Source organism: Orcinus orca, chromosome 6 (genome assembly GCF_937001465.1).
Source record: "Orcinus orca chromosome 6, mOrcOrc1.1, whole genome shotgun sequence".
NCBI lineage: Eukaryota > Metazoa > Chordata > Mammalia > Artiodactyla > Delphinidae > Orcinus > Orcinus orca.
The window spans coordinates 74408778-74434083 of NC_064564.1; the positions used below are offsets into that span (position 1 = coordinate 74408778).

Consider the following 25306-nt stretch of genomic DNA (forward strand, 5'->3'; position numbering starts at 1 on the left):
AGGGTGACATGTTTAAAAGAATAATATATATAAAATAAATTATTAAAGAAATACTATAAGCAAGGGGAGAAATTTTTTATTACTAATCACTTCATAACATGACTGATTTTCCATTTCTTCTATAAGAGATATCTTTAAGACTTCTTTTTTATGTTGTTTTGAGTGTTAAAAAAAAATTCCTAGGTTTATAATAGTTCTATAAATTTAAAGTAGTACTTGGACATTTTGTTTCCTGCTATTGTCTTTAAAAGAGAGAAGAGATATGGGAACATATGTATATGTATAACTGATTCACTTTGTTATAAAGCAGAAACTAACACACCATTGTAAAGTAATTATACTCCAATAAAGATGTAAAAAAAAAAAAAAAAAGAGTATTTGACCGCTTAGCAATTCTCTCTCTGATATGCTGAGCTCTAGCTAACTGCCTATTGCCTCCGATTCATTGCATGAGAGGGAAGAAGTGGCTTTCTTAGTCATAAACCTGACTTCATATACCTTGACTGAAACCAAAGGATTCAAAACTCAAAGCAAAATTTAAAATGTACTTTCATGGTTTCTCTGGCTGTACATTTCCCAGTCATGAGGTTTGGCCCAACCAAGAGGCAAGGATGTCTGTTTCCCATTAAGTAATTTCAAACTATGTACAACTTATATTTAAACTAAAATCTGCAAAGTTAGTAAAAATAATTTTATAGCCTTGTTTCTCTTAGGACCATCTAACATGAATTGTTTCCAATTTTAGAGAGGGTCAGGCCCTTTCTACTTCCAAATATAAAAAAAAAATCTGAAGCCAACACATTAAAAATATTAATAGTATCTTTTATATAGGGAGTGAGATTATGAGTCTACAGTTTCTGTAATCTATATCATGCTCAATTAAAAAATACTTGAAATTATTTTTGATAGGTGAGAAAAGGCAATTGGGAAGACCTATTTTAATAAGAGAACTGGATACCTGAAAATTTATTATCCTTTACTGTGAGGAAATGGTCACTCAGGTCTGTTATGAAAACATTTGTTGGCCATCAGTTAAAAAACCCTTAGTCAGATTATTTTAGATTCTGAAAAGAAAGTGAAAAAAAAAATGGTTAGGGGTAAGATAAAATCTGTTCTTGGGAGAACTAGCTGTTATATTTAAAATATATCACTGCTTCTAAACTGGATAGATGCATTTCTTGCCATATAACTTTATCCCTGTTCATGCAATGCTGTTAACTTTGAGTTGTAATATTCATCTTTCAACAGTAGTAGGATTCTAGGAAACCGAGCTCATTATAACTTTCTCCACTGAAGAGCTGAGTTCTGAAGTATTCATCTTCACTGGGGTATCAGTAAAGATAGGCTGGGTTATGTTGTGAAAGCAATTCCAAATCTTAAGGCTTAGCACGTACAACTTTACTCTGCTCTTGCCTACACAAAGCCATCTGTAGGTCCAGTAGCTCTCTAGGGCAGCTCCCTTCTAAACAGTGACTTAGGGATCAGGTTCTTTTTTTTTTTTTTCTTTTTCCTTTTAAATCTTGTAGCTCTACCATTTGGAACTGCAGTCCCATGGCAGGGGGAGAGAAAGCTTGAAGAACGTAAGTGCCTCATTCCAGAGATGACATGCCATTTCCGCTCATAGCCTATTGGCTGGAAGTAGTCTTATTGTCCAGAACTAACTATATAGAGACTGGAAGATGTAAGAGAGCACATGGAATATTTGATGAGTTTTATGGTCTGTGCCTTAGAACACATGCGACTTTTAAGTCTCAGCAGTGAGAGTCTAGACAATCCTCAGCTCTCTTTTCCCCCAACATAGCCACCCTGGAAAACGAGAATTTCTGATGGTGGCCCCAGAAGATGAAAAGAACCTGGGTATCTGTGGGACTACTGGGAAGGGCACTGCTCTGGAGAGCTATCAAACTATAGCTGACTTTGGGTAAACAAGACGTACACTTTTATATATTAAGCTGGTGAGGTTTCAGGGGTCATTTTATTAATACGATATAGCCTATCCCATCCTGAATAATGCAATTTGATTGGAAATGTCTTCTGCCTTGCTTTTTTATCTTTTTTGCTCTTATTTGGGTTTATTCCCCATTTTAATCACATTATTTTTTAACTAAATTTAAATATGGAGCTACAAGATCACATTTTTAGAGTCATTAGGTAAGATAGTAGAAATTATATCATAAGGAGAGGAAATATAACGCTTACCCAGTTGAATACATAGGCTGTACAAACTATACAGTCATTGGGAAACAATGAAATGACCCAGTATTTCCTTCCCCCATTTTCACAAGTCAGGCATGTCACATGACCTTTCTCCTAGTCTCTGGTTGCAAGTCTGGGCAAGGATGTCCTCTTTCTCACTCTCAAGACTGTGTTGGCCTTGGAGCAGGCACTGTAGCTGGATGACTGACTCAGGATGGTCCGGAGCATAGAGGGTTAGAGTCTGAAATGTTTCCTGGTTAATTCCTGATTGGAATTATTCCAATTGTTGGTTTTCTGAGAATAAGTGAGTAGGGAAATATTTTTCCAGAAACTCTTCAGCCAAATAATGTGAAACTCAAGATCCTGCTAACATGAGAGTAGATTTTCTAACACCTCCCTACTTTAAACCAAAATTATGTCACCAGATATTCACCGTAATGTAACTGAACCTAGAAAGAGTGTTTGTGGAGTAGAACCTATTTGTTTCAATTCATCACTGTATATTTAATACCCTGATAAAATTGCTGTATTCTTCTTACACCAATATGCATCAAAAATATTTTTACATATATTACAGTGTCCTCAATGTTCCTCCATTATCTTTGATTTTTCTCTTTGTATGTCAAGTGAAATTATGCATTCAGAAAAAAATTACTGAACTCTGACAAGATTTCATAAAATTATAGGTGAGATAGATGTACAATAATTAAGGTCAAGTAAACCACTACTTTTCGCAGAATGATTCGTAGGTTTCTTGTTTTTTTATAGTTGAAACAACATAAGTATATGATTTATTAATATACCAAATAGAAATACTTTTAGTGAGAAGAACATTAAACTCCATGGGCTATGACAGTTTAATTGGCATAGCAGCCAGGATTCCAGCAGAATAAGGAATGGCATACTCAAACTGGATAATTGATGAGATTTTAATAGAAAGGATTTTTTTTAAAAGGTACAGGGTGAGGTTTTAGGAAAACAGTGAGGGATGGTGCTGTATCCTGACACTAGCAACAGCAGGGAGCTGTTTCTAACCCTAGAACAAGGGACACAGGAGAGAACAGTTATGAGAACCTAGGGAGAGCGGCTATATAGAAAAGACCATCCAAGCTTCAGATCTCCTGCTAGTGTCTTCCTTTGGCCAAACTCAACAGGAGGTGAGGAGGAAAGGGAACCATTGAGGTAGTCCCTATGTATTAATTTCCCACAACAAAGAGCAGAGTGAAAAAGCATGAAGAGTAAATCTGGGAAATGGAGCAAAAGAGATATGTATAGCACAATTGGTGCATGACTTTAAAAAATAAGTTTAAATGGCATGCTTACTTTTTGGCTAAGTTGGACTCCATCTGCCCCTCCTGTCATCAGACAACATTACTTCTCTCTCCTTTCCCATAGTTTCATATATTCATATATATATATATATATATATATATATATATATATATATATATGCGCCTTTGGGGAAGAAGAACCACATTTTGGTAGTTGGCATGAGGCCCTTAAGGGGTAAAACAAATCAGAGAAGGGTTGGAATACCATCTATCTCCTACACTGTTTGTTGGATTCATTTTGAGACACCACAGAGAAGTCAATAAAATAGACCAAGAAACCATGGGAATACTAAGAGTTTTTAGAGCCTAGGTGACAAAAATGAAGAGTTGAGGTAGGAGATTCTTCTTCCCATCTTTGCATGGAATCCACGAATGTTCTGGCAATCCCAAGATTGGAAGCCTTTGTTGCATCTGGCAACAATACTATTGACATTACTGTTGAACTCACGGTAAGCGGTGGCAATGGTGGGGCTTTTCCAAATGGCTTCATGAGCAGTGGAATTAAGCCACAAATGAGAGCTGTTGGAAAGAAAGACCAGAGCAAACCTGGTGGTGTGCTGGTAATATTTGACAACCAGCTCTCCAGGGAGGATTAAAAAGCCCTGGTTTATAGTCTTTTCCATCATAGCCAATTTAAAGCTATCAACATAAATTCACTAAACATGGATTTGGGAGAAATGTGCACAGCTGGCTCTTGTGAGCTCATGGTCACCCTTCCAGCACAGCAATGGCCACAGACCCTGTATCCTGATGGTAGCTGAAAACTGACTTGGGAAGCGTGTGAGACACCTTAGATGACGTTACACTTTCGTGGTCATTACGTTCTACCAATCAAATGAGGGGACTGTTGCCATCATGATTTAGGAATACAAAGAAAGAACTACTTAATTCTTTTCCCTGTGGTCTTACTTAGGTCAGTGAACTCTGGGATATCAGGGCAGCATGAATAATATGTCATAATTACAAAAATTCCAGAAGGTATGCTAAAGACCTTTATGTATGGAATAAGCAAGAATATGAGTGGGATGGAGCAATGCGGTGTCTAACACAAGATCATGTGGATCCTATTCATGCATTTTCTTTGCCACTGTGAGACCATCAGTATTTCTCCTGGTTTGACATGGGTTGTTTCCCTTTCCAGCCTGCTTTAGTGACTCTCTCTTCCTACCTCAACATAATTGTTTCCCTGGCTTTTCTTCATTTTCCCAGGGTACCATATAACTGCTCAAGTCTGGTTTGACTCAGCAGGTCTGATTTGTATGGGTGAGGCAACATGCATTGCTCAAGTCCCATCTTCTATTTCCTGGTCCTGCCACTCCCAGGTTCAAATCGACTCTTGTCTGCTCTTGTACTCCTTCAAATTATGTAGAGATTCAGCTATACCCTCTGACTGCCCCTCTGGCAGGTTCTTGGAACTTGCGGGTAGTCTGCCTCATGTTGGGCAAGTTATGACACATTCCACTGAAAAATTAGATCACTGCCAGATACTAAAACAGGATCATCTATTTCAAAAGTTCAATGTAGGCAGTACATCTTCTGTACCGTTCCATCTCCACCTTCAGTGACATTTGACCCTTCCTTGTCTCTTTCATGTCCAGTAACCTAAAAAGCAACTTTATTTAGTAACTGTGTGTATCTTGAAACCTAAACTGACCTAAAACCATTAAGAGAACTAAGAAAATCACTTCTATTGGCTTTCTACTGGTAGAATATTGGGCACTGGAAGTTATTTTGAGGCAGGGTGATCTCTTTTGTTCTGAAGAGATCATATCACAAATTAAGTCAGCACTCCTCTGGTTAAGAAAGCAGCCTTATAGTAAAATATTATTTGTATTTGATGTTTAACTTTCTCACTTTTCTGGGCTTCATGCCTCAGCTCAGGTAGTCAAATAACAAGGTTCTTTGCTCACTGGATCATCCATAATTTATATCTTTCTTTATATTCCATCATGTCAACAAAGGCAATTTATAGCACAAGATCTGATTAAAGTATATGCTTTCTTCCATGAGCTTGATTTCTGTCTACACAAGGATCCTTGCTCAATCTGATTGGGATTTATAATTCTCTTTTAAAGAAAGCTAATTTTATCTTAAGACAGATAAATAAATATATATATATATATTTTATATATATTCTCTTGTATATATGTTCATACACACACACAGCCACTGGTAAGCAATATTATCATCCCCATTTTATAGGTTAAAAAAAGTCTGAGGCTTAGTAGGTTAAATAACTGGTTAAATAACTAACTCAAGTTTGCACAGTAAGATTCAGGATTTAAGATCATTATTTATTTTTAATTCATTTATGTCTATCACTTGAGTAAAAATATAACCTTGATGAAGACAGGTATATGGACTTCTGATCACTTCTATATCTTCAGTCCCTAAAATATTGCCTGGCTTGATTGATATTGGTTGAGATGAGAAGGCAGGTAGGATATCCTCCAGCTAACTATTCTCAGTCACTGGGCAAGGGATGATGAATAAGGAAGAGGTTCTGCAGGTTAGAGGAAACAAGGAGGATGGTAGAGACATGAGTAAGTGTAGGTTTAATTGAGATAATATTAGAATGTGTACTGATTTGTGTTTTCATAAAATGTTTCCACCATTGGTTCCTAACTTGTCCAATTATGCAAGAATTAAGCAATTTTTGTTTTGTTTTTCATCATGATCTGATGATCTGTAAGCATGGAGTTATTCAGTTTTAAGAATTTTGTTTAATCTACTTTTTCATGCATGTGTTAATTAGAGGTTGGCTGAAATGGAAGGTTAATATTTTTGTCTATATTCTGTTTCTAAGTTTGAATACTGACTTAACTTGGTTCCCTGGGAAGAAAATTGTCTCCATTTGTATTAGAACATGAGATTCTGCTGGGTTTTTTTGTTTTCTGTTTGCGGTACACAGGCCTCTCACTGTTGTGGCCTCTCCCATTGTGGAGCACAGGCTCCGGACGCTCAGGCTCAGTGGCCATGGCTCACGGGCCTAGCCGCTCAGCGGCATGTGGGATCTTCCCGGACCGGGGCACAAACCCGTGTCCCCTGCATCGGCAGGCGGACTCTCAACCACTGCGCCACCAGGGAAGCCCAGATTCTGCTGTTTTAATTAGTAGCTTTAAAAGTTAATTAACACTGGGTGTGAAAATAACATTTGTGAAACTAATATCAAAATAATTATTCGTATAGAACATAATGCAAGATTTATTTAGATGTTTATTTTAGCTCTGAGAAAAATGTTGAAGATTATTCTATCATAGGTTGAATTGTTTTTGGAATATTTTCCATTCTATGACTATAAACAATGACTAAATGGATTCATCCCTGCAGTTAACCTATAATTTTCTTATATCACTTAGAGTCACATGCAAAAATTTTAATTTACATTATTAAAAATTCTACTAAGTGATTTCACATTCATTGTTATGCTTGACAGAATCAAAATTATAATAACCTGACATGTATATATTACACAAAATATTCCTAATTGGAAAAAAAATTGTAATATCACATTTATCATGTTGCTCCTTTTTCTAAAATAAGAACTGCATCTCTACATTTTATTCTTAAATGTTTGAGAGTTGAAGTATCATTATTGTGATTTTTTTCTTTAAATACGTAACAAGAAAAATATTTGAAATACTAATTTTTGAGTTACAGATCCACAGTAAATTATTTCTGTAGAAAATGAATACAAAAAATTATAACTCCAACTAAAGATAAAAATTATGCAAACAATACAGTTATGATTAGGAATGACTAAAGTAAGATCAACCTTAATATTGCATTATATTGTAGAATGCCATTTCAATTAGACATTATACTGATTAGATTTGGAAACATAAAAGCATACAAAAACAGATTTAACCTAATGGATGATAACATGAGTCTTAGACCTAGTCCTTTATAGAAGCAAAGAGGTTCTGCCATTTGTGCGATTGTTTACTATATTTCCCCAACCGCATACACCAATTCCTCAAACTTGGCTATGAACTGTACTTTTTGGGACTGTGATGTAAGTCCCTTGTGTATGCAGATATGAAAATAGAATTTAGATATACTGAACTAAGCAGAATTTTCAATACCAACCAATCAACTAAGGGCTCTTTTCACTCCTCCATTAAGTATTCAAGATGTTCCCATGCTTGGTTAAAATTGTACCTGGTCTAGGTTGATCACTTTGTGGAGTGACCCGTTTCCTCAACCTTGAATGGCCCATGCTCTCTCGGTACCTTGCACTCATCCGACTGCAGTTGCTGCATTAACCCGCTCATTTTTGTCATCAGGTGTAGAAATATCAAGATGCATCTAAAGGAATCTCCTGAGGTCCATACATACACTTGTTTCTGTCTCCATTGTATAAAAACAAGCCTGGGTAATTTTTCAGAGGCTACACTGACAAGGTTTGAGTTTCAGGTTTCAGTAGAACCCTTATTACATCCTTTCTGGAAACCAGAATGTCTAATAGAGCAAAGATTGACATTGTGGAGACAAGAAGCACACCTTCCTGAAATGGTTTACTGGGAGTTTCAAGGGTTAAGGTCAGAGCAGACACCATGAGTGCTCTTCCCACATCCCCTCAGATTCTTCTTCCACTCCATGCACACGTGCCCCCAGTGTGAGCTCAACTTTCGCAAACCAGCACCTGTATGTTTGTCAATGGCTACTGTATTACTTTTCTGAGGCTGCCATAACAAAATACCACAGACTGGGTGGCTTAAACAACGGAAATTAATTTTCTCACAGTTCTGGAGGCTGGAAGTCCAAGACCAAGGTGTTGACAGGTTTGGCTTCTTCTGAGGCCTCTCTCCTTGCCTGGTAGATGGTCACTTTCTTTCTGTGTCCTCACATGGTCGTCCCTCTGTGTGTTGTCTGTGTACTAATCTCTTCTTATAAGGACATCGGTCATAATGGATTAGTGTCTACCCATATGATCTCATTTTACCTTAATTACATCCTTAAAGACCCTATCTTCAAATACAGTCACATTCTGAGCTACTGGGTGTTAAGACTTAAACATATGAGTTTTGGGGGACACAATTCAGTCCATAACAGTTATCTTCTGTCTGTTACAATCACTTTTGCCATACAAGCAGGAATGAAATATGCCTGGGAATTTATGTTCCCCCAGCCATTGCTCTGAATCAATGGGTACAGAGGTGAGACTAATCTAACTTCTTTGCCTCTGAGGACCAATTCAGAGTTGTGGCCTACACTGTCCCCAGAACTCCATGACTGGAGTGAGCAAAAGTTCTCCTCAGTTGAATGCGGCTTATTAACGTATCCTTGACTGGTCTTCTTCCCTTACCATTCCCATTTCCTCACCCGCCTACGGTATTTTCTTGGGAATATATCCTAATAAATCACTTACACACAAATTCCCATGACAGGATTTTTCTTTGTCTTTGGGACTGTTATGAGTTGAATTGTGACTCCCCCAAAGATATGTTGAAATCCTAATGTGTAAATGTGACCTTATTTGGAAATAGGGTCTTTGTAGGTGTGCTTAAGTCAAGACGATGCCATACTGTCCAGTATTAGTCCTAAATCCAATATGACTGGTGTCCTTATAAGAAGAGGGAAACTTGAACAGAGAGACAGAGACACACAGGGAGAATGTCATGTGACCACAGAAATAAAAGGAGAGAACCGCCTGTGAGGACAGATGTAGAGGTTGGAGTGATGTATCTATAAACCAAGGAATGCCAAAAATTTCTAATTAATCACCAGAAGCCAAGAGAGAGGCGCGGAACAGATTCTCCCTCAGAGTGCCTAGAAGGAACCAACCGTGCCAACACTTTGGTTTTGGATTTCTAAACTCTGGAAGTGTAAGACAATAAATTTCTGTTGTTTTATGCCACAAACTTTGTGAGACTTTGTTATGGTAGCCCTAGGAAACCAATGCAGAAACCCAAGTGAAAATAAGTAATTTCAGAAGTGGTCCCAGATAGCATACTCTTGGATGTGATTTTGGAATTAGATCACTTGCCAGCTGTATAGCAATAAAGATCCCATTGTAAGAGATAAACTGTGTTAAAAACCTGCTACTCGCTCTAGCATTATAACTGCTATAATTTTCACCAGTGGTGAGTTGGGATGGGATACAGGTGAGAAGAGATGCAATGACTTGCACAATACTAAGCATTTGAGAAATATGGAGGGATTTGTCAATTACCAACCTGGTGTACTGTGTGAAAGAAAGTTAGAAAGCCTCCATGGAAGCATTTAAAGAGATCCACTATTTCTGTAGCTAGAAAGCAGATGGAACTGAAGATTGGATGATGAACTATATGGAAAAAACTCACTTCCTCCTCTGTGTCTCTTTTGTTCTCACACTACTACCATAGTCACAACATTTCCAACACCAGATGTGTGGGTGTTTTTCCACACCAAGAAATTCTGACACCAGCTGGATGTGATACAATTTATCTCAGTTCTGACACTGTTTACCTGGAGATGGCATCAGATCCTACAAGGTAAGTGTTCAGTCCCACAAGACTTCTCCCCACTTCAGATGCCAATCACATGTAGTAGTTGCCCACAACTTCCATTTGACTAGGCTATAAATCAGAGGTTCCCATGGCCTCCTCCCCCTTGGATTTGATAATTTGCTCACAAAGCAGTTCACAGAACATAGGGAAACACTTATACTTAATAGTTTATTATATAATAAAGAATATGATAAAAGGTGCAGATGAACATCTAGATGAAAAACGTATAGGACAAGGTATATGGGAAGGAGTGCAGAGCTTCCATGCCTTCTCTGGGTACATCACGTTACTCTCCCAGCAACTCCATGTGTTTGACCGCTGGGAAGCTCTCCAAACCCCATACTATAGGGATCTTTATGGAGGCTTCATCATATAGGCATGATTGATCATAAACTCCATTTCTAGCCCTTCTCCCCTCTCTGGAGAATGGGTAGTGGGGCTAAAAAATTCCAAGGTTCTCATCATGGCTTGTTCTTTTTGGTGACCAGCCCCCATCAAAGAGCCCACCAAGGGTCTCCTCATTAGAACAAAGGACACTACTATCACCCAGTAAATTCCAAGGGATTTAGGAGTTCCACGTCAGGAACAAGGGTCAAAAGCCAAATATTAGAACAAAAGATACCCCTAATACTCTTCTCACTCAGGAAATTACAAGGCTTTAGGAACTCTGTGCCAAGAACTGGGGGCAGAAGACAATATATAAATTTTCTATTATTTCATAAGCACTTTTTTATTGTAAAAATAGTAGACAAATAATGATTACTGAATCCACAGCCTGGCAAGTTTTTTTATGCTAAAATCAAAGCCCTGATAGGAAAGGAGTGGGGTTCTAAGACATTGAATGGAGACATATGGGTAGATGTGTTCAGAACATGGGACCCCTGATTCCTCTGAACCCCTGGGCCTGCAAGCACAGCCTACTTTGTTTTGCTGAAGAATAGCAGCCTTCTCTTGCCTGAAGACCATACCAAAACCTCAACTGAGTTGGATGCTTTGGAGGATAGTAATTGTTCTCTTCAGGATCTGACCCCACTCCCCCTCCTTGTCCTCTAGTTCTTTAACAAGTCTCAGCATGGGCCAACTAGGGAAGTACTTCCTTGCTAGAGGCAAAAAGGAATTATTTACCAAAGGAACTTCAGGACATAATTAATTGTAGCAAAAGAAATCCGGGGTGGGGGTGGGAGAGAGCAGGCCAGGAAATAGATCTTGATAGCATTGGATTTGGGTAGGGGTTAGGGATGGTGAAAGATAAGCTCCGTAAGGGAGAACTGTCCAATAAGGGAGCATTCTCCCATGACTGAAAACTCCCTGGCAAGAACACCTGGAAATGGTCCTAAAATATTGTTGGGATGGTTACTGGAGGCTTGCGGGGACAAAAGGCTCCTATTAAATTAAGGGCAAACGACAGAATTCCCCTGGCAGAGCTTTGAGGAAGAAATCAAAAGGCTCAGGGAAGTAAGCTTGTTAGAATGGCTCTATTGTATAACGGTTAAGAACCCACCAGCTGGCTAACCATTCTTTGGAAGGGCCAGAAAATGCTCTCATCACTAAGCTTATGAAGAATAAGCTAGTGATGGAGGTACTGGCATGTCTGGCAAGCTCAGTGGTGACTGCACCAGGGTTGATGATAGGCAATACTATTAGAGAACCAGGTTCCCTGCTGTCAGTGGGAATGATATGATTCCAGAATAGCAGAGGTCAAGTGGCAATACTCAGCCACTAGGGATCTATGGTGATGGCTAATATGCCAAGATGTTGCTAAAGGAAAAATAGATGGACAGATGACAAGAGCATGGCTCGATATACATAATGAAAAATTATTAGAATTGGATGGCATAAGGCTGATTTCATCAGTGCCCATGGAATACTTCCTCATCCAGTTTAAAAACCGAGCCAGTCCTCACACCCACAGAAGGGCCCTACAATGCCACAAGTATATACTGTAGACTTTTCTGCGATTTAATTTGTCATATTTTGCATATAATTCACTTCTAATTTGAAATTAGTCAGCAAGTCCACTATGTACATTCTAGTCTCTTTATACTGGCTAATGACGCCTCTCATGTCCGGAATACACTTTTGCACCTTCTCTGTGTGAGTGCTACCCTGTTTTAAGTCTTCAGTAAAGTCTCTCTCAATGACCTCCATGTCTTGGTAGCCTCCCCTTCCTCTAAACAGCTATCCTGTTCATTTAATATTTACTATATTCAGCCTTGATTAGTTGTTGAAATTTTTATATGTACAGAAAAGTCCTGGGAATTCCCTGGCGATTGAGTGGTTAGGACTTTGTGCTTTCACTGCCGAGAGCGTGGATTCAATCCCTAGTCAGGGAACTAAGATCCCGCCAGGAGCGCAGCACAACCAAAAAGAAAAAAAGAAAGAAAAGTCCATTTTTCCAACTCGATTCTTAGACCCTTGCAAACAGGATCAATCTTATATGCCAGTACTTATTACAGTGCTCTCTTGCTTAACAAAATCTTAATTAGAATTTTCCATTTAGCATTTTAATCCCTTTCATTCTTTGAACTAGAAATGGAGCTGTTTATCACTGCTTATAAGAATGCAAATATTATTACATCCATACATTTATCTTAGATTCTTAATTGGCAGAATTGCTTGAAATCCTGGAGATAAACTTAAATAGGAGTATTTAATATGGAATGATTAACCTGGGTATTCAGGTAGATTAAATTCAGGGTTTTTTTTTTTTCAAGCTGGAATTATGTTTTCAACATCAGATGAGTCAAAGGAAATAATAGCCGCTGTAGAACAGGTACATGGTCTTACAATTTAGGCCCTTTTATAACTCTGTCATCTATTACTTCATATTGACTACAAAGCCACAATCGCTATCATTGTATCCTTCCATAAATTATCATGCCAAAATGGGAAATGTGACTGTTTCCTAAATGCTGAAAATTATCAAAGTGTCTTCGCCCAGAGAGACTTGAAGAAGATGCTGGGACCACTCTATTCAATATCAAAACTTGTTATGCAATTTTAGAAATTAAGATACTGTGGTACTGGTTAAGAGAAAGACTAAAAGATAGATAGAACAGAATAGAAATAATACCTATCTATCTATCTATCTGCCTATCATCTATCTATCTATCTACCTTTATAGATGCACACACAAATATACACATGCACACATTTATAGCTTATAAAATCTTCTTTATATATGATAAATCTCACAAGAAAAAAATTTAAAAAGAAAGAAGGATTCAAAGTTAATATGGTGATAGCAAAAAAATAGCTTTGAGTTTTTGAGTATTTTTTTCAAGGTAGTCACATCCTAGCATATAACCACAAACTTAAAAAAGAGACCATTTACAGGATGATATAATCCTTTCAAAAATATACTTATCCTCAGTTTCTTGATTAAATCAGATATTCTTCCACTTGACAGAAGCCCTTGGTTCCCATTTTTGTTAGCATTTGTTGATTACTCTGAGGACTTCATCCAGTACCTCGCACTTAACTGTTTTGTGCTGAAATGAAATACTTCATTAAACTATGAAACTCATATTTCTTAATTTTCAATTCAAGCAATGATGCTTTTTGCTTTTAATTTTATTTCCTTTTTAATCCTAAGGATATTAGAGCAAACACACAAAGATGACAGCGTTTCTACTTTAACATCCATCTGCTTTGAATTCTCAACGTCCTGTACTATAATTATTTCTATAGCAACCAGCTAAGGAAGTGCCTTGACAGCCACAGACTCAAAAGAAGAACATGCTGTGACAGGCTTAGCACTCGGCCATAGGGCTTTGTATCTCCTTGAGTTTCCAGTATTAAACATTACAGCTTCAGAAGCCCATACCTTTCCCTCCTCCTTGGTTTCTAGTATCAGTAATATTTCTGCTCCTACAGCATCATTGGCATCTTTTTCTAACATGCTGCTGCTTTTTCTTCAGAGCTTTTCATTAAATTGCTTATAAAACTCCCCTCATTCCTGTTTTATGACATGTAGTATTCTGATAATAAAATGATAAACATTTTGTTTGTTCTGAATGGAAGCTCATAAACACAGTCAGGAGAAATGCAATCATCAATAATTCACCTGTTTTCTTTCAGCTTCTTAAGATCTCTTCTAATCTATTTTCCTTAAGTGATGAACTCTTAGGAAAATTGGATCATGTGTCTTTAAAAACACAGAAGTTCAGAGAACATCAAAAAAGTACAAAAAATGAATTCATTCTCCAAAATAACTTCACTTTTATCCTGAAAAAATGCAGAATGGTAAAACAACTATTTACAAAAGAAAACCTAAACTTGTCTTATTTTAAAACTCCATTTTATCTTGGAAAATTATCTTCCCTAATTAGGGACCAGCTTTGTTCTTATTTTTATGGTCTAGTCTTTAGTTTATTTGTTGTGAGGAACAAAATAAATCTTTATTGAGAAATGTCTATGTATCACATACTGTGCTAAGATTTCTACAGAGATTTTCCTCATAATCAACTAGCAACTATATGGAATACTAATTGTTATGTATATTTTACAGATGGGAAATTGAGGCACAGAAAGATTAAGAAACTTTTAAAAAGTTATATAGCTAGTCAGTAGCAAATCAAATTTGTTCTGCTATAATTAGATTCCAGAATCTCTGCTGTTAGCTCTCATGTTACAAAGTTTCTCATCATCTTACCACTCTTTTTTTTTTTTAACATCTTTATTGGAGTGTAATTGCTTTATAATGCTTTGTTAGTTTCTGCTGTATAACAAAATGAATCAGCTATACTTATACACATATCCCCATATCCCCTCCCTTTTGTGTCTCCCTCCTTATCCCACCCCTCTATGTGGTCACAAAGCACGGAGCTGATCCCCCTGTGCTATGTGGCTGCTTCCCACTAGCTAGCTGTTTTACATTTGGTAGTGTATATATGTCAATGCTACTCTCTCACTTCATCCCAGCTTACCGTTCCCCCTCCCCGTGTCCCCAAGTCCATTCTCTACTTCTGCGTCTTTATTCCTATCCTGCCCCTAGGTTCATCAGAACCTTTTTTTTTTTTTTTTTTTAGATTCCATATATATGTGTTAGAATACGGTATTTGTTTTTCTCTTTCTGACTTACTTCACTCTGTATGACAGACTCTAGGTCCACCCACCTCACTACAAATACCTCAATTTCGTTTCTTTTTATGGCGACCAATATTCCATTGTATATATGTGCCACATCTTCTTTCTCCATTCATCTGTCGATGGACACTTAAGTCACTTCCATGTCCTCACAATTGTCAAGAGTGCTGCAATGAACATTTTGGTACATGACTCTTTTTGAATTATGGTTTTCTCAGGGTATATGCCCAGTCGTAGGATTGCTGGGTCATGTGGTAGTTCTATTTTTAGTTTTTTAAGGAACCTCCATACTGTTCTGCATACTGGCTGTATCAGTTTACATTCCCACCAACAGTGCAGGAGGGCTACATTTTCTCCACACCCTCTGCAGCATTTACTGTTTGTAGATTTTTTTTTTTTTTTTTTTTTGCAGTACTCGGACCTCTCACTGTTGTGGCCTCTCCCATTGCGGAGCACAGGCTCCGGACGCGCAGGCTCAGCGGCCATGGCTCACGGGAGCAGCCGCTCTGCGGCATGTGGGATCTTCCCGGACCGGGGCACGAACCCGTATTCCCTGCATCGGCAGGCGGACTCTCAACCACTGCGCCACCAGGGAAGCCCTGTTTGTAGATTTTTTGATGATGGTCATTCTGACTGGTGTGAGGTGATACCTCATTGTAGTTTTGTTTTGTTTTGTTTTTTAACATCTTTATTGGAGTATAATTGCTTTACAATGGTGTGTTAGTTTCTGCTTTATAACAAAGTGAATCAGTTATACATATGTCCCCATATCTCTTCCCTCTTGCGTCTCCCTCCCCCCCACCCCTCTAGGTGGTCACAAAGCACAGAGCTGATCTCCCTGTGCTATGCGGCTGCTTCCCACTAGCTATCTATTTTACGTTTGGTAGTGTATATATGTCCATGCCACTCTCTCACTTTGTCCCAGCTTACCCTTCCCCCTCCCCGTATCCACAAGTCCATTCTCTAGTAGGTCTGCATCTTTATTACCGTCTTGCTCCTAGGTTCTTCATGACCATTTTTTTTTTCAGATTCCATATATATGTGTTAGCATATGGTATTTGTTTTTCTCTTTCTGACTTACTTCACTCTGTAGGACAGTCTCTAGGTCCATCCACCTCACTACAAATAACTCAGTTTCGTTCCTTTTTATAGCTGAGTAATATTCCATTGTATATGTGCCACATCTTCTTTATCCATTTATCTGTTGATGGACACTTAGGTTGCTTCCATGTCCTGGCTATTGTAAATGGAGCTACAATGAATATTTTGGTACATGACTCTTTTTGAATTGTGGTTTTCTCAGGGTATATGCCCAGTAGTGGGATTGCTGGTTCATACGGTAGTTCTATTTTTAGTTTTTTAAGGAACGTCTATACTGTTCTCCTTAGTGGCTGTATCAATTTACATTCTCACCAACAGTGCAGGAGGGTTCCCTTCTCTCCACACCCTCTCCAGCATTTATTGTTTGTAGATTTTTTGATGATGGCCTTTCTAACTGGTGTGAGATGATATCTCATTGTAGTTTTGATTTGCATTTCTCTAATGATTAATGATGTTGAGCATTCTTTCATGTGTTTGTTGGCAGTCTGTGTATCTTCTTTGGAGAAATGTCTTAGGTCTTTTTCCCATTTTTGCATTGGGTTGTTTGTTTTTTGATATTGAGCTACATGAGCCGCTTGTACATTTTAGAGATTAATCCTTTGTCAGTTGCTTTGTCGGCAAAAATTTTCTCCCATTCTGAGGGTTGTCTTTCCATCTTGTTTATGGTTTCCTTTGCTGTTCAAAAGCTTTTAAGTTTCATTAGGTTCCATTTGTTTATTTTTGGTTTAGTTTCCATTTCTCTAGGAGGTGGGTCAAAAAGGATCTCGCTGTGATGTATGTCATAGAGTGTTCTGCCTATGTTTTCCTCTAAGAGTTTTATAGTGTCTGGCCTTACATTTAGGTCTTTAATCCATTTTGAGTTTACTTTTGTGTATGGAGTTAGGGAGTGTTCTAGATTCATTCTTTTACATGTAGCTGTCCAGTTTTCCCAGCACCACTTATTGAAGAAACTGTCTTTTCTCCACTGTATACTCTCGCCTCCATTCTTAACTATACATCACCATTTTTTCACATCATGTCCATGGATACATAAAGTAAATGACATTGACACCATCCTTCTTTTATAGATGAGAGAAATGACATAAAGTCACTCCCCCCAAAAACTTCTTTAAGAATGGTAAAAAACAAATAAGCAAACCAAAAAAAAAAATTGTGTGTGTGTGTGTGTGTGTGTGTGTGTGTGTGTGTGTGTGTGTATGTGTGTGAAACGAAGTTTTACTCCTCTGGCTTAGTTCATTTTCTCATAACTTTCGAAGTTCATGCAACACTAAACTGTATTAAAATTAAAATTAAAGTTCTATAAGAAAGAGGCTTGCACTTGGATTGCTTGTGGTATAGCTTTTCAGAGCCTGGTCTTTAGAGAATAATTGCCCCCTGTTTAAGTTCAAGTTCTCTCACATATAGACTGTGGGCAAGTTATCTAACCAATGTGAGGCCTCTTGTAAGGTAAGGATAATAATGGTATCTGGTTCACTGACTGTTACAAGAATTATCTCCAGTAATACATGGTACAAAGTTTTTGCATAATGCTCTACAGTGTGTATGTGTGCAATAAATATTATCTTTTGCCTTTAAAAGATGGGCTGAAGCAAAATTGGAAGGCAGAAAAAAGATGAAAGATGATTTTGGATGGAAAAGAGGATTTCTCTGTGGAAAATGTTCAGATTCTACATATAAGACATATAGGAAATACAGAGTGAAAAATAAATGGGTATGATTGGAAGTAGTTTAATTAATTCTAGCTTTAAAGCTTCACCTAATGCCACTGCTTTATTCTGTAACTTGTAGATTTACTTTGTAATGACTGATTCTGTAAAACTGGATTATGGTTTTATTTTTGTGAAAGATTCTTTTTGTCTTCCTTACTATTTCTAGTTTTTATCTAATGTTTTAAATTATAGCTTAAATAAAATAGTTTAATTAAAAGACCTTCATAACTCAATGTTTCATCACACTGGATTTCAGGTAAAGTTAATTACTGGATGTGTGAGTTTTTCCAATCCCATTAAGAAAATAGTAAAAATAGAATAGCCTTTATACTTGGAACTCTATCAGTAATAAATGACCCACAAAGTGTCCATAAAAATTAGCTATCCTGATGAGCATTTGTGATTCACATTGTATACTCTATGGTGAGCCAAGGTATCTATTTCTTAATAATCTTACTAAGGGCTCTGTCAGGACTCTGGCCAACAACTGGCTTGATGTTTGCATTTTGTGTGTGATGTAGTTTTTTCCTTGGTTGACTCTTATGGCCCCACCCTGATGAACCAGTTGTAGCAAGCCTCAGCATTTGTACGTAGAATACATTCTGCCTCTTGCTCACCGAAGTAGCTTTCTGTGTACCTGACACCTGAGGTAACCATCCATAATCCAAATACCTTCAAGAGGTACTTTTAGATTGATACTCCCTGTTTTTCCATATGTCTTGTCATATTCTCAGAGAAGTAATGTCATCCTAGCATCAACTGTGTATCATGTGAAATAGCACAGAATATTTCCTGGAACATTTCTTAATTGCGTTGCTCCTCTACCCAAAATTGTGCTGAAATATTAGCCAATGGCCACAGTTTTAGGGGAAAAGTATCTACTGATGTCCCATCAAAAGTTTCCAAATCTCCTCTCATTTGAAAGTGATGAACTCGTGGTAGACTGGTTGATTTTTTTCTTTCCCAAATTTATTTCCTTAAGAAGAAATACAAGGTTTCCTAAACTTTTTTTCTTAAAAATCATTCCTATATTTTTAGCCCAGAATCTGTAGAAAGTGTAAGGTTTTCTTGGGGGGTGAGGGTGGGAAAGTCATCATCTTGATGATATTTTTTAAAAATCTAAGATGGGTAGTTTGAGAATGATGAAAATGATATAATTTATCTTTTGCTCTTCAATAATTAGCAAGGTCTTTAAGTTGAAATTTTTAATACTTCTCCCAAATTATATCATTCATGTCATTGATGGAAGCAGAATACTTTACATCATAAAATTTTCTAAATTTCTAGAAAGATGAATAAAACAAGAATTCCAATCAATAGTACCATCAATTATTTAAATACATCACACATACAGAGTGGCAGAGTATTTTGAAGTTTATTTAATTGGATTGTTCTTCAACACGTGAGATCAAAGTAAACCATGATATCTATGTATTTGACTTAGTTCATGCTTTGGTAGTTTTCTAGTTGGTTTGTTTTGAAGGTGGAATAATGGTATTTTGTATTACATTTCCTGTAATCAATAAAACTTATTCTTGGCAATTTTATAGGGATTATAAGTTATTTGAAATCAAAAATACAAATAAGGTTGTCTGGAGAGTCAACTATTTATTTTCTAAAGAACTCTAAGAAAATTGGAACCTAAGTATTTCAGTGATTTCAGGGAATAGAAGGAAAGACATAATGAAAGAAGATTTCAACATAAAAACTGAAAGGTAAGAGGTAATTCAAGGATAAAAGAACTTCAGAGACTAAGTCAAAGAAAATCATGAAAAACAGTAGAGTTCAAGAGCAATCAACCCAGAGAAAAGGTTTTGAGCGGACAAAAACTAGGCATGCATGATGCCTTTTCATTGCATTCCATTCATTATAAAGACAATGAATTAATCAAACCATCTCATTATTTCATCACCTAGCTTTGTCTCGTGTCAAGCATGAAAAATGACTGAGAAGAACAAGTTTCAAAAAGAAAGAAAACTTTGAAGAGTATGAACACACGGTGAGTGCTAACTCCCAAAGACCTGGTTTTTCAAGAATCGTACAGGAAATTAAATAATGATGTAGTAGTTAGAAATATGGGTGTGCTTTTGAGGTTCCCACACCCTCCTAAAGAGGGGAAACAAAATGGATGCCTGTGGTTCTATCAGTATTAAATGGTAAGTGTATGTGTAGGTTTGTAGTCACTACAAACCTCACATTCTGGTCTTATGTTTTGATTTTACCATCAAGTAATAATTTTCTTTCTATAATTTATGTCAATCTGTAATTTAGAACTTTAGATAATTTTATGCCTCCAAATGTCTAAGTTAAAGGGGGCACCATGGTCTGCACTCAAAGAAAGTATAAGGTCTAGATTCCTCACTCTCCTATTTACTAATTACTCACCTTAACTAAATCTCAACTTCAGTGCATTTCAGTTTTGAAATATGTACAATGATAATATCACCTGCCCTACCTTTCCCACAATATAATTGTGAGGATGGAATAAATACATGTGACAAAAGTTTTGTAAGCCCTAAAGTGTAAAACCAATAGAAAGTTTCACCCCTCATGAATGTAGCAGATAGGACTTCACTTCTATCTCTCATTTTAAAGACTTTGTAGTTACATATTTGAGAAGAAAACACTAGGCACTTTTTTTTTTTTTTTGCGGTACGCGGGCCTCTCACTGTTGTGGCCTCTCCCGTTGCGGAGCACAGGCTCCAGACGCACAGGCTCAGCGGCCATGGCTCACGGGCCCAGCCGCTCCGCGGCATGTGGGATCTTCCCGGACCGGGGCACGAACCCATGTCCCCTGCATCGGCAGGCGGACTCTCAACCACTGCGCCACCAGGGAAGCCCACTAGCCACTTTTTAATGTCCCTGACTGCACGGTGGTTTTGTCAAGAATCAGGCAGTCAGAAGATAAAATTCCAGGTGATCAATCATATACTTCATTCGAACAGTAACATGATTATTGGCAAGAAGACAACTTTATCATCTATACTCAAAAATAAGCAAACATTATATATATAAGTATATAATGTATACATAATATAAAGTATACATATTTATAAGTATTTTAAATATTCCACTCAAACCAATAAAGTGGTTTGAAGCACTCTGAGATGTCTTATAAATATAGTGAATTATTAATGTTTCTGGTCTTAGTAAGTACAGTTCTAATGTATTTTTCTAAATAAAATGGCCTTAAATTGAAAAATGACCATGAGTAAACGTACCTTTCTGAATCAATATTTGCCTTATTATTCTTGGGAAAATCTACGCAATGTTGTTCAGCAAAGTGCCAATGAAGCTTCTATGCAGGAATCAGAGTAAGATGAATATAACGTGATGACTGTGGTCCCCTTTGAGTCAGATTCTATAGCAGAGTCCACTTTCCTAGTGTGTTTAAACTTTTCCAAAGGAAATGCTGTCCATTATCACCTGTTCAAAAATATTGAGAAAATTTAAGTTACTGCAATTCAGGAACCTTGACATTGAGTAAATGTTGCACACACAGGCAGACACACACACACACATTTGTATTACAGCAGAACAGAACCAATTCAGTTTTATAACTTAAATGATAAAGCATTGCTATAGGAGGTAAAACATTTCTACTGGGGCTGCAACACCCCTCTCCACGCTCCTTGGTTTGCATTTGCTCTTTTGAGGAAAGCTTAAGCTTGTCTCCAGAATCTCAAATATGTGCCTGAGTGTGTCCTACAGGGTGGAATCTGTTGAGTTTCAGTCTTAAACCACAAGGGATCAGCTAGTTAACCATAAATAAACAGTTGCATCATTACCTTCCCACCTGCTCACCCAGGCACAATGCCCTGTAAAGCTTTCTGTTTCAGAGTTCAGAATCATGGGTAGATAAAGCCTGTTGATTGGTTGGAGATGTACTTTATATCAGCAGTAGCTACAGCATTAAAGAAACAAAGAGTCTTAATTCAGGTTTACCATGATGGATTGAATTGCCTCCTTACTCAGTTTCAAATAACTCTGCACTGGTCCCATGTAAAGGATTTATTTACTCGGGAACTTATCCAAGTCAGGCAGGTATTAACAGTGCTTCTTTTATCCTCGCTTCTCTCAGTTAGTTTCACCCTTAAAATGTTCCTCTCCACTCTCCTCTACCTGCCAGTCCTGTTTTTAAAAATTATATCCAAATATTTTTTTCCTTACAATGATATTCTTCTAAATCCCATTCTGGTCACTCCAAATTTTGTTAGTTAATAATGTGTCCACAATGGGTTATTAAACAAGAAAGCCATTTTTCATTACTGTCATCGTATCATTAATTAACTAAAGAATTTCATTTTAAAATGAAGAAAGGGAGAAAAAAGAATGTTATAATGCAGAAACTGAAACTAGAATTGATTTCACAGATATAAATTTTCCGTATCTGTTGCTCAGTCACAGGACCTGTGTTGTATTATGTAACAGCCAGTATTGGCTCATCTTTATTCTGTCCAAGCACTGCTAGTAGATTTCCTTTGAGCCTAAAAGATTATCGAGGGCTTCCCTGGTGGCACAGTGGTTGAGAGTCTGCCTGCCAATGCAGGGGACACGGGTTCGAGCCCCAGTCTGGGAAGATCCCACATGCTGCGGAGCAACTAGGCCCGTGAGCCACAGCTGCCGAGCCTGCGTGTCTGGAGCCTGTGCTCCGCAACAAGAGAGGCTGCGATAGTGAGAGGCCCGCGCACCGCAATGAAGAGTGGCTCCAGCTTGCCACAACTAGAGAAAGCCCTCGCACAGAAACGAAGACTCAATACAGCAAAAATAAATTAATTAATTAATAAAAATTCCTGTCCCCAACATCTTCTTAAAAAAAAAAAAAAAGAATATTATCGGGGGGCTTCCCTGGTGGCGCAGTGGTTGAGAGTCTGCCTGCCGATGCAGGGGACACGGGTTCGTGCCCCAGTCCGGGAAGATCCCACATGCTGCGGAGCGGCTGGGTCCGTGAGCTATGGCCACTGAGCCTGCACATCCGGAGCCTGTGCTCCGCAACGGGAGAGGCCACAACAGTGAGAGGCCGCATACCGCAAAAAAAAAAAAAAAAAAAAAAAAGAATATTATCGGCTTCCCAGTCATGGAAAGTAAACCAGATTGTTCTATTTGATTCCTTATTAAAGAATTCCTCAGACAAATGATCTCATTCTAATATAGAGATATCTCATCATTCATTATTCATTTAACAAGTACTAAGTGCCTACTATGTTTCAGGCACTGTGCTAGGGAATGGAACTAATAAGAAATAAATCAAAGAACTTATAGTCTGTTGGGGGAAATAGATATCAAACACATAACTACATAGAAAACTACACAAGAAACTATATATTCACATCAAATTCATTAAAAAGGAGTTCAGTTCCTCTTAAGTCATAATTAGACTAATTGTTTCCTTCTAATCCTGAAAGGGAATGTATGAAAAACAATTAATCCAAACACCTACTATATTTTGAGCTCTGCTCTATGTGGTAGACAAGAATGTCATTTGTAGTCAAACTGACCTGAGTTCAAATATTGTCACTTAATTCACTTTTCCTTTAGGAGAAAAAAATAATCTGAAATTCTGTGAACCTCACCTCATTTTTATCAACAGAAAAATGGAGATGGTAGCAATTTCTAACAGGATCTTTTTAAGGTTTAAATTAAAGAAGCATTAAAAACTCAGTGGGTGCTCTAAAGAAGTTTCTAAGACTATGGAACTATTAAGTACTAATGTAAACAAGAATTTGATTACTCAAAGGAATGAATTGGAAAGTTCAGGAGTACATACTGTAGGTTGCAGCTGCACTTTAAAGAATGCAAAGATTTATGGGAAAAAAAGGGAGTGTCTTTACTGGGAACAGGATGAGCAAATGTGCACAAGTGGGAACAGAGATTATTTGGGAAATGGTAGAGAAATTAGTCTTGTTTGGTTGAGGGTACATGTGAAGCTGAGGACATAGAATGGGAGAGGAAGAGGCAAGCCCTCAGGGTTTAGCTCTTGACTGCAGAGGAGAAGGTAAAAAACAAAATAAAATAAAGCAAACAAAAATAATATTTAGCCATTGCATTATCTTCCCATTTTTAGGTATTTTTAGAGATTAAAGCAGAGATGAAACTCTTACATTTTTACTTTATAAAACATGTTCTGTGTTTTTCTCGAGAAATGATATTGAGGGAAAAAGTTTCTCCCTGAGCCTGTGAACTAAGATTTCATTTGAAGGACAGGTACAGAACCAGGGCAACAACAGGCTCTTAATGAACATGGCAATTGTTTAAACTTGTCAATTAGAAATATAAATTATTGTATTATTTCACTTCACATATTTTTATATGTATTCTCAGCATTGATGGAATACATATATCAGAATATATATTATATATATATACACACACATCTATTTTCTTCCACAGATTTCTACCTGAAATCATCATTTTCCTTTATAATAGTGCAATTATAATCTCTGAATGTATATGAAAGTAGATCATTACCTTCAGGCATCAAAAAAGCAACATGAAAATATCAACCATTAGGAGAAAAAGAAGATTAAAAATGAGAGATGTTGGTTAATGTTCTCAATAATATATATAAAAAAAGAAAAGCAAGGTGCCAATCTTTATAAAAAGATTGCTTTCTTTTTTTAGTAAAATAAATATTTTTGATTTAGACTTTTTCTTTTAAAGGAAATTTAAATGTTATATTGCACACCAATCTTCCAAGGCTTTGGGCATTTGCTTTCTATTCTCCAGAACCTGAATCAAACATTCTTCTGGAGCTATCAATGACATATACATTATTTAGAGTTATAACTACAAAATGATTTGAATTAGTACCTTTGGGAAATTCACCCTTGACTTAGTGTGTATTCTAAGAACTGATCTGAACCTAAATCTCACATTCCACATGAAAAGTTGTGCTTTTCCTAAGTGCAAAATGGTGGACATTCCTAAGTACTCTTTGTCTCCATCTTTAGAATGAATCTTCTAGAATTTGGGGTAGACTGTAAACCTTAATTGGATACTTCTTGTCCTCCTGACTACAAATGGACCTCTTAGCTAAGCAGTAAACTGGCAGCAATTGGGAGCCTTACAAACCAGTCATGAAATTCCCAACAAAAAACATACTTTTAATAAGCTCTCATTACCTCAAATTTGCTACCTTTGAGGGCTATCCAGTTGAATGTACATGTTATGAAAAGTCATGAAAATTCAGTTCTACTCTTCATCTTATTTCTGTCTATACCTAAATGACAATGCATATCTTATTCAGTCAGTCAATCTCTAGCCCAAAGGCTTTTTTATGTTACATTGGAATGGGCTGAGCCAAGAAAGAACATGGCAGTCAACCATGATAAAATGAGAGAATCATATAACGGGACTTTGCAAATAGTGATGTACTGTATAAACTAAAGGC

At 37.2% G+C, this 25306-nt stretch overlaps 1 long non-coding RNA gene across 1 annotated transcript in view; it reads right to left on the bottom strand.

Moving 5' to 3' along the window:
• The window catches only part of LOC117203869 (uncharacterized), a 35841-nt gene extending 14501 nt beyond the window's left edge, over nucleotides 1–21340 (bottom strand). Inside the window, exon 1 of the long non-coding RNA XR_004486807.2 lies at nucleotides 21138–21340. This is a non-coding gene — a long non-coding RNA (uncharacterized LOC117203869). The remainder of the gene's footprint in view (nucleotides 1–21137) is intronic.
• Nucleotides 21341–25306: the final 3966 nt, after the last annotated feature.